Here is a 7,334-nt window from a genome sequence, read left to right as displayed (position 1 = left end):
ATAAAAGTACTTGAATTGCTACACCAATTCAGGAAAGTTTTCATGCAACCCAATACACCGTGCACATTCCTCTATGTGTATCATTTACACACAATTTTCACTGTGTGCACCCACTTGTGAATGCTCAAATGCCAGCAAGTGCTCCAAACAAGAAATAAAAGGGAGGAGAGTGTTCCCGGAGGGTGATTGATGGCCTAACCACTTGAGGCAGAGCTCCAGCTCCCTCACCAAAAAAAAATGAAATTCAGCAGCTACAAATACTGCAGCAAAGTGTCATTTGTTCAGTGTTGTCACATGAAAAGATAGAATAAAATATTTACAAAAATGTGAGGGGTGTACTCACTTTTGTGACATACTGTAATATATATGTATTTATATTTATATATTCTTTTTTTTTTTATTGAATTAATACACAGATTTAAGAAAGTTTTTGTGCAATCCAAGAATTCATCATTCATGCACTTTCTTCTATGTTTATAGCTTGCGCTCAAACAATTTTTTCATGCAAACTAGGCTGTGTACACCCACTTTTGAATGCTCAAACACCAGTAAGTGCTCAAAGCAAAGCAATAAGTCTCTTGCACACAGGCAGAAAAAAAGCCTCCTATAAAGGCATTTACAAATTGACATGCATATATGTGCATTTAGGTGCATACAGGCATAAATCACACTTAAAACCTCCTCTCTAAATGCAGATTTAGGGCATTTAAATGCCCCTGAACACTGCTACAAAATACGTCTGTAAATAACACAACCCCCTCCAGCTTACCCTAAATGAGAGACTGGTGCCCTTTTTCGGCTATTTACCCTCTTCGGCTCTTTGGACATGTCTGCTACATTCAAAGTCTGAAGAGCTGTAGAGTCTCCCGATCCCTTGAGACACTTTTGCATTGTTGCCAATTGTCCCAATTTGTCAATTTTTCGAACCTGTCCTGACATGACCTTGTCCCGAGCTCTGTCCTGAAAATCAAGGCCAGTCATGGACAGTCAAGATCAGAGACGTTCAAGGCAAACAGAACTTAACGTGATATTAGAGGGAAGGTGTTTTTCTTTTAAATAACAAACATTTTAAACGTACTTGCTCTGTGCCGTTGTTTTGCACAGAGCAGCCCCGATCCTCCTCTTCTTGGGGCCCTTCACTGGCGCTCCTGGCTCCTCCTTCCTGCCGAGTGCCCCCAGAGCAAATAGCTTGCTATGGGGACACCCCTGCAGACTCTCTCCCAAGCTGCTGCTCTGTGTGTCCATTCACACATGGAGCCTCAGCCCAGCCCACTCTCTCTCCTCACTGGATGTGACTGACAGCAGTGGGAGCGTACTGTCTCAGCCAATGAGGAAAAAGAGTCACCGGAGAGCAAAGGCTCTCATGCATATCGCTCGATCGAGAGGGGGCTCAGTTAAGTGATGGGGGGCTGTGGCACATAGAAGGTTTTTCACCTTCATGCATAGGATTCATGAAGGTAAAGAACCTTGAGCCTTTAGTAACACTTTAAAGTGAATTTTCAGTAATCATCAAATAATAAAAAATAATAATAAATAAACCATCAATGAATCATAAACAAAAAAGCAGTAAAGTCCATATTATTGTAAATGTGGTAGTCCCATATAGAACTTGTGATATATATCACTCCTAGGTAAGTGCTGCAAAAACGTGCAAGTAGAAAGCACCTCCAACACGGTGAATCCCTTTTGGGCAAACTCTCACCTCACCCTGATCTAGCTATTTTATTGTTTATACACATTGTTCTTTGTTTACACTTTTCTCCTCTTGCAATGTTCAATGTATCTTTTTATCCCTTCAAGAGGAGGAAAAAAGCACAGGGACGGGCTGTACTGTGACTGATCAATGTAATAGCCAATCAGAGGCTATCATAGCGATCAGGTGGTAGGGAACCAGGTCACCTGATTCACAATCATTAGTACAAGTACTGTCGGTGTGAGCTCAGTCTGTGTGATGGGAGCACGCTGTGCAGTGCACGCTCAGCAAAATCACAGCAGCGCATAGATGCGGCCACATGGAAGAAGACCAGCTTCCAAGGGGCCACAAATACGCATATGCTCTATAAACCTGGCAATAATGTATAGGGGGTAGGCATGTGTGGTACCTTTCGTTCCGAAATGAAATTCGGACAAAATTTTTGTTATTTGGCGATTCAGATGTATCCGAATTTCCAAATTACAATAGTAACGAATTTAAATGAGTCCAAAATAACGAAATACACAGAATAGAATAGAAAAGAATAGAATAGAAAATAAAGAAATATAATAGAAAAGAAAAGAATAGAATGGAAAGAAAAAGAAAATAGATTTGAATGGCATAGAATAGAATATTAAAGAATAGAATAGAAACGCATAGAGTAAAACAAAATAGAATAGAAAATAAACAATATAATATAATAAATTAGAATGATTATAGCAGTCTTCCAAAATTAGAATTTCTAAAAGAATAAGAAGCAGAACAGAATAGAATAAGATAGAAAATAAAAAAAAAATAAAATAGAATAGGAAAGAATAAAATAGAATATAATAGAAAATTAAAGAATAGAATAGAGTAAAACAGAATAGAATAGAAAATAAAAGAATAAAATAAAATACAATAGATAAGGGATATATAAGTTAATAAGGGAATGGAATAGAAAACAAAAGAATAGGATAGAATAGCGTATAGAAGAATATAATAAATATATAATAAATAGTATAGAATAGAATATAAAATAAAAGAATAGAATATGAAAAAATAAAATAGAATAGAATAAATTAGAAAGAATATAGCAATCTTCCGAAATTAGAATTTTGAAAAGAATAGAATAGAATAGATTAGAAAATAATACGTTTTGGCAAGACGTGGCCAGTACCATCAGGGTTTACTTCCTCTTTAATGCTGGCTCTCTGTACTGAGTTCTAACATTTTTAACCATTTCAGCCCTGGAAGATTTGGCTGCTGAATTACCGGGCCATTTTTTGCGATTCAGCACTGTGTCGCTTTAACTGACAATTGCGCAGTTGCGCGACGCTGTACCCAAACAAAATTGACGTCCTTTTTTTCCCCACAAATAGAGCTTTCTTTTGGTGGTATTTGATCACCTCTGCAGTTTTTATTTTTTGCGCTATAAACAAAAAAATAGCGACAATTTTGAAAAAAAAAAAAACGCAATATGTTTTACTTTTTGCTATAATAAATATCCCCCAAAAATATATAAAAATTTTTTTTTTTCCTCAGTTTAAGCCGATACGTATTCTTCTACATATTTTTTGGTAAAAAAAAAATCACAATAAACGTATATTGATTGGTTTGTGCAAAAGTTATAGCGTCTACAAAATAGGGGATAGATTTATGGCATTTTTATTATTAATTTTTCTTTATTAGTAATGGCGGCGATCTGCAATTGTTATCATGACTGCGACATTATGGCGGACACATCAGACACTTTTGACACTATTTTGGGAACATTGTCATTTATACAGCAATCGGTATTATAAAAATGCACTAATTACTGTGTAAATGAGGCTGGCAGGGAAGGGGTTAAACACTAGGGGGCGATCAAGGGGTTAAGTGTGTCCTAGGGAGTGATTCTAACTGTGGGGGGGTGGACTACCACTCACATGACAGCGATCACTGCTCCCGATGACAGGAAGCAGTGATCTCTCTGTCATGTCACTAGGCAGAACGAGGAAATGTCTTGTTTACAAAGGCATCTCGCCATTCTTCCGCTCCATGACACAATGGCAGGCACCCGGCGGACATCGAGTCTGTGGGACCAGCGGTCACGGAGCTCGCAGCAGGCGCGCGTGCCCATAATGCCGCTTCTTAAAGGGGACGTACCTGTACGCCCATTTGCCCAGCCGTGCCATTGTGCCGACGTATATCATCGTGCACTGGTCGGCATGTGGTTAACTGATATATATACAGTATAAATGTTAATTGATGTAAAAACATATAAGATGAAGTATAAAAAGAACACATGGGTAAAAAAAAACTGCAAGAGTGCAGTGAAACAAATACATCAATAAATGATTGTAGGAGCACTATCCTGCAGAGGAGATCAATAAACACAGATAGTTTATCAGGACATAGTGGAGGAGATCCATCTTATAGGGGTTGTAAACCCTCATGTGTATTTTCACCTTAATGCATTCTATGCATTAAGGTGAAAAACCTTCTGTCACTCAGCAGCCCCCCCAAACCCCCATTATACTTACCTGAGCTCTGTGTTTTCTACGACGGGAACGAGCACACCAGCTCTGGCCGGTGTCTCGTGTCCTGATTGGATAGATTGATAGAAGCGCAGCCATTGGCTCCCGCTGCTGTCAATCAAATCCAATGACGTGGGCACTGGGGGGGGCGGGGCCGAGTCCTGCTTTCTGTGTCAAAAGATGCAGAAGCAGGACATGGGAGCACACCTGCATGGGTGTCCACTAAGGAGAGTGCTACCTCCGTAGGGGCACTCGAGAAGAGGAGGAGCCAGGAGCACCGCGGAGGGACCCCAGAAGAGGCAGATCGTGGCCACTCTGTGCAAAACCAACTGCACAGAGGAGGTAAGTATGACATGTTTGTTTTTTTTAAAACCCTGAACCTTTACAACCCCTTTCAAGTGGTTGTAAACCCTTACAGACCACTTTAACCTACAGGTAAGCCTAGATTAAGGCTTACCTGTAGGTGAAAGAAATATCTCCTTAACCTATACGGTTAAGGAGATATTTTCCAAAAAACAGGCACCGATGTCTATGGCGCGCGGCGCAGGCGCACTGAGCATGCCGTTAGTGAAGGCGATCATGCCGTCACTGACGGCTCCCGCGCGCATGCGCCGGAGTGACGTCATTGCTGCTCCAGCCAGTCACAGCGCCAGAGCAGCAATACCCGGAAGTCAATCGGAGCAGACAGAGGAGGTGAACGAGGGTCGCTACAGGCACTTCGATCTCAGGTAAGTAATTCATAATGTGCTAGTATGCTATGCATACTAGCTCATTATGCCTTTGTCCTGCAGGGTGTTTTTTTTTTTGTTTTTTTTAGAGAGGGTTTACTTCCTCTTTAAGGAGCCGTAATTTCTTTTATTTACAATAACTATGTTCAATGAGTTTTGCTTCAGTTACTTCTTATGGGCATTCCCTGAAGCTCTCTGATTTGACAACTCAGGTCAGGCCACATTTCTGTACTACAGTAACCTTTGTCTCTAAACAAAAGGCAGGAAAAAGAAAATGTGACTCAAGAACTGTGAAGCCGCAGAGCCAGTAGGTTACAGAATGGTTTTATAGACTGAAAATTACAAATGTTTATTACTGTACATGAAATAATAAAAGTACTTGAATTGCTACACCGATTCAGGAAAGTTATCGTGCAACCCAATACACCGTGCACATTCCTCTTTATATATCATTTTCACACAATTTTCCATGCAGACTACTTGGTGTGCACCCACTTTTTGTATTCTCAAATACCAGCAAGTGCTCCAAACAAGAACTAAAAGGGAGGAGAGTGTTCCCGGAGCGTGATTGATGGTCTTTAACCACTTAAAGAGAAGCTCTATCCCCTCCACCAACAATTTTTAATGCAGCAGCTACAAATACTGCAGCTTCTGACTTTTAATATTAGGGCACTTACCTGTCCAGGAATCCCGCGATGTCAGCACCCAGACAATTTTTCAATCGGCTCTCAGGTGCTGCCGCTGCCATTCCTTGTAAGGGAAGCCGCCAGTGTAGCCTTACAGCTTCACAGCCGGTTCCCTACTGTGCATGCGCGAAGCACGCTGTGCTTTATGAATAGCCCCGTGGCGGGGGAAGAAGGAGGGGGGGCGATCTTCCAGTGGATCCCGCCGCGGTGAGGTCTCCCGGAAGTGGGGACGGGTACCTGTCAAAAACAGGTACCCGCTCCCCCCCACAAAAGGAGGCAATGGAGGGGGGGTGAGGAAGCAAACAAGCGGAGCTTCCCCTTTTGGGTGTAGCTCCGCTTTAATGACCCAGCCTTTTTCTGATATTTGTTATTTACAAGTAAAAAACTGTAATTTTTGCTAGAAAATTACTTAGAACCCCCTAACATTAAATATAACATTTTTAGCAGAGACCCTAGAGAATTAAATGGCAATTTTTGCCAAATTGTTACAATTTTTTATGTCACACGGTTTTTGCGCAGTGATTAATCAAACAGTTTTTGGGGAAAAAATAAATTTTAACAAATTCAAAAAATCCAAAAAACATAATATTTACAACAATATGCTGTATAATATGAAAGATGATGTTACGCCAAGTAAATATATACCTAGCATGTCACACGTTAAAATTGCGTGCGCTCATGGAATGGCTCCAGACTATGGTACTTGAAAATCTCCATAGGCTACGCTTTAAACATTTCTACAGGTTACCCGTTTAGAGTTACAGAGGTGGTCTAGCACTAGAATTATTGCTCTCGCTCAGATGTTTGCGGCGATACCTTACATGTGTGGTGCAAACACTGTTTACATATGTGGGCGTGACCTATGTACGCGTTTACTACTGCATGCGAGGACGAGGGGACTTTAACATTTTTTTTCTTTTATTTATTTTATTACATTTTTTAAATTTTTTATACTGTCCCTTTAAAAAAAAAAATTGATCACTTTTATTGCTATCGCAATGAATGTAAACATCCCTTGCGATAACAATACAGCATGACAGGTCCTCTTTATGGAAAGATCTGGGGTCTTCCTCTACCCTTAAAAGCAAAAGTAAAAAAATAAATGAAAAAATGTATCTTTTGCTTTAAAAAAAAAAACAACCATGTTTACATGGCTCGAGAACTTGAAGTGACGTCATGAGGTCGCTCCAGTCCTCCAAGGGCAAAGAGATGATGGTCATCTTGCTATTGCTTATCTCTATGGCAAGACACTGCCGCGCCGGATGTACCACATGGAAGCGGTCGGCAAGCCCCAGTTAGGTGGTTAGGCGGTCGGCAAGCCCCACTTTGGGGCAAAAAAAAAAATGATCACCCTACCTACAACTTGCAAAAACGTTTTATTTAAAAAAAAAACTTCCAACACCCAAAAAAAATTACCCGATTCTGCCATCACATGACTTTCTTTAGTTCCTCTTATGGAAGTTGAGACCAGTGATCAGAAGTGGCAGACTGGACCCGCCCACCAACCAGTCTTGCTGTGTGAATTTAACCCGTCACTGCTGGAAGACTTAAGGACCTCATGTGGACTCTTTGAGCACACTGCAAGGACCATGCAATGGAAACTTCTTGCAACCAATGGGCAGCATCCACATCAGTACAAAGAAAGGTGAACAGTCTAAGCAGGACCCTCCTGCACTACAGACAGAGAAGAAAGAACACTCAGGACATATCCTTCTTTGCAAATATGAAG

The sequence above is a fragment of the Aquarana catesbeiana genome, linkage group LG09 (assembly GCF_042186555.1).
Source record: "Aquarana catesbeiana isolate 2022-GZ linkage group LG09, ASM4218655v1, whole genome shotgun sequence".
Classification (NCBI taxonomy): Eukaryota; Metazoa; Chordata; class Amphibia; order Anura; family Ranidae; genus Aquarana; species Aquarana catesbeiana.
This window is presented reverse-complemented; position numbering follows the sequence as displayed.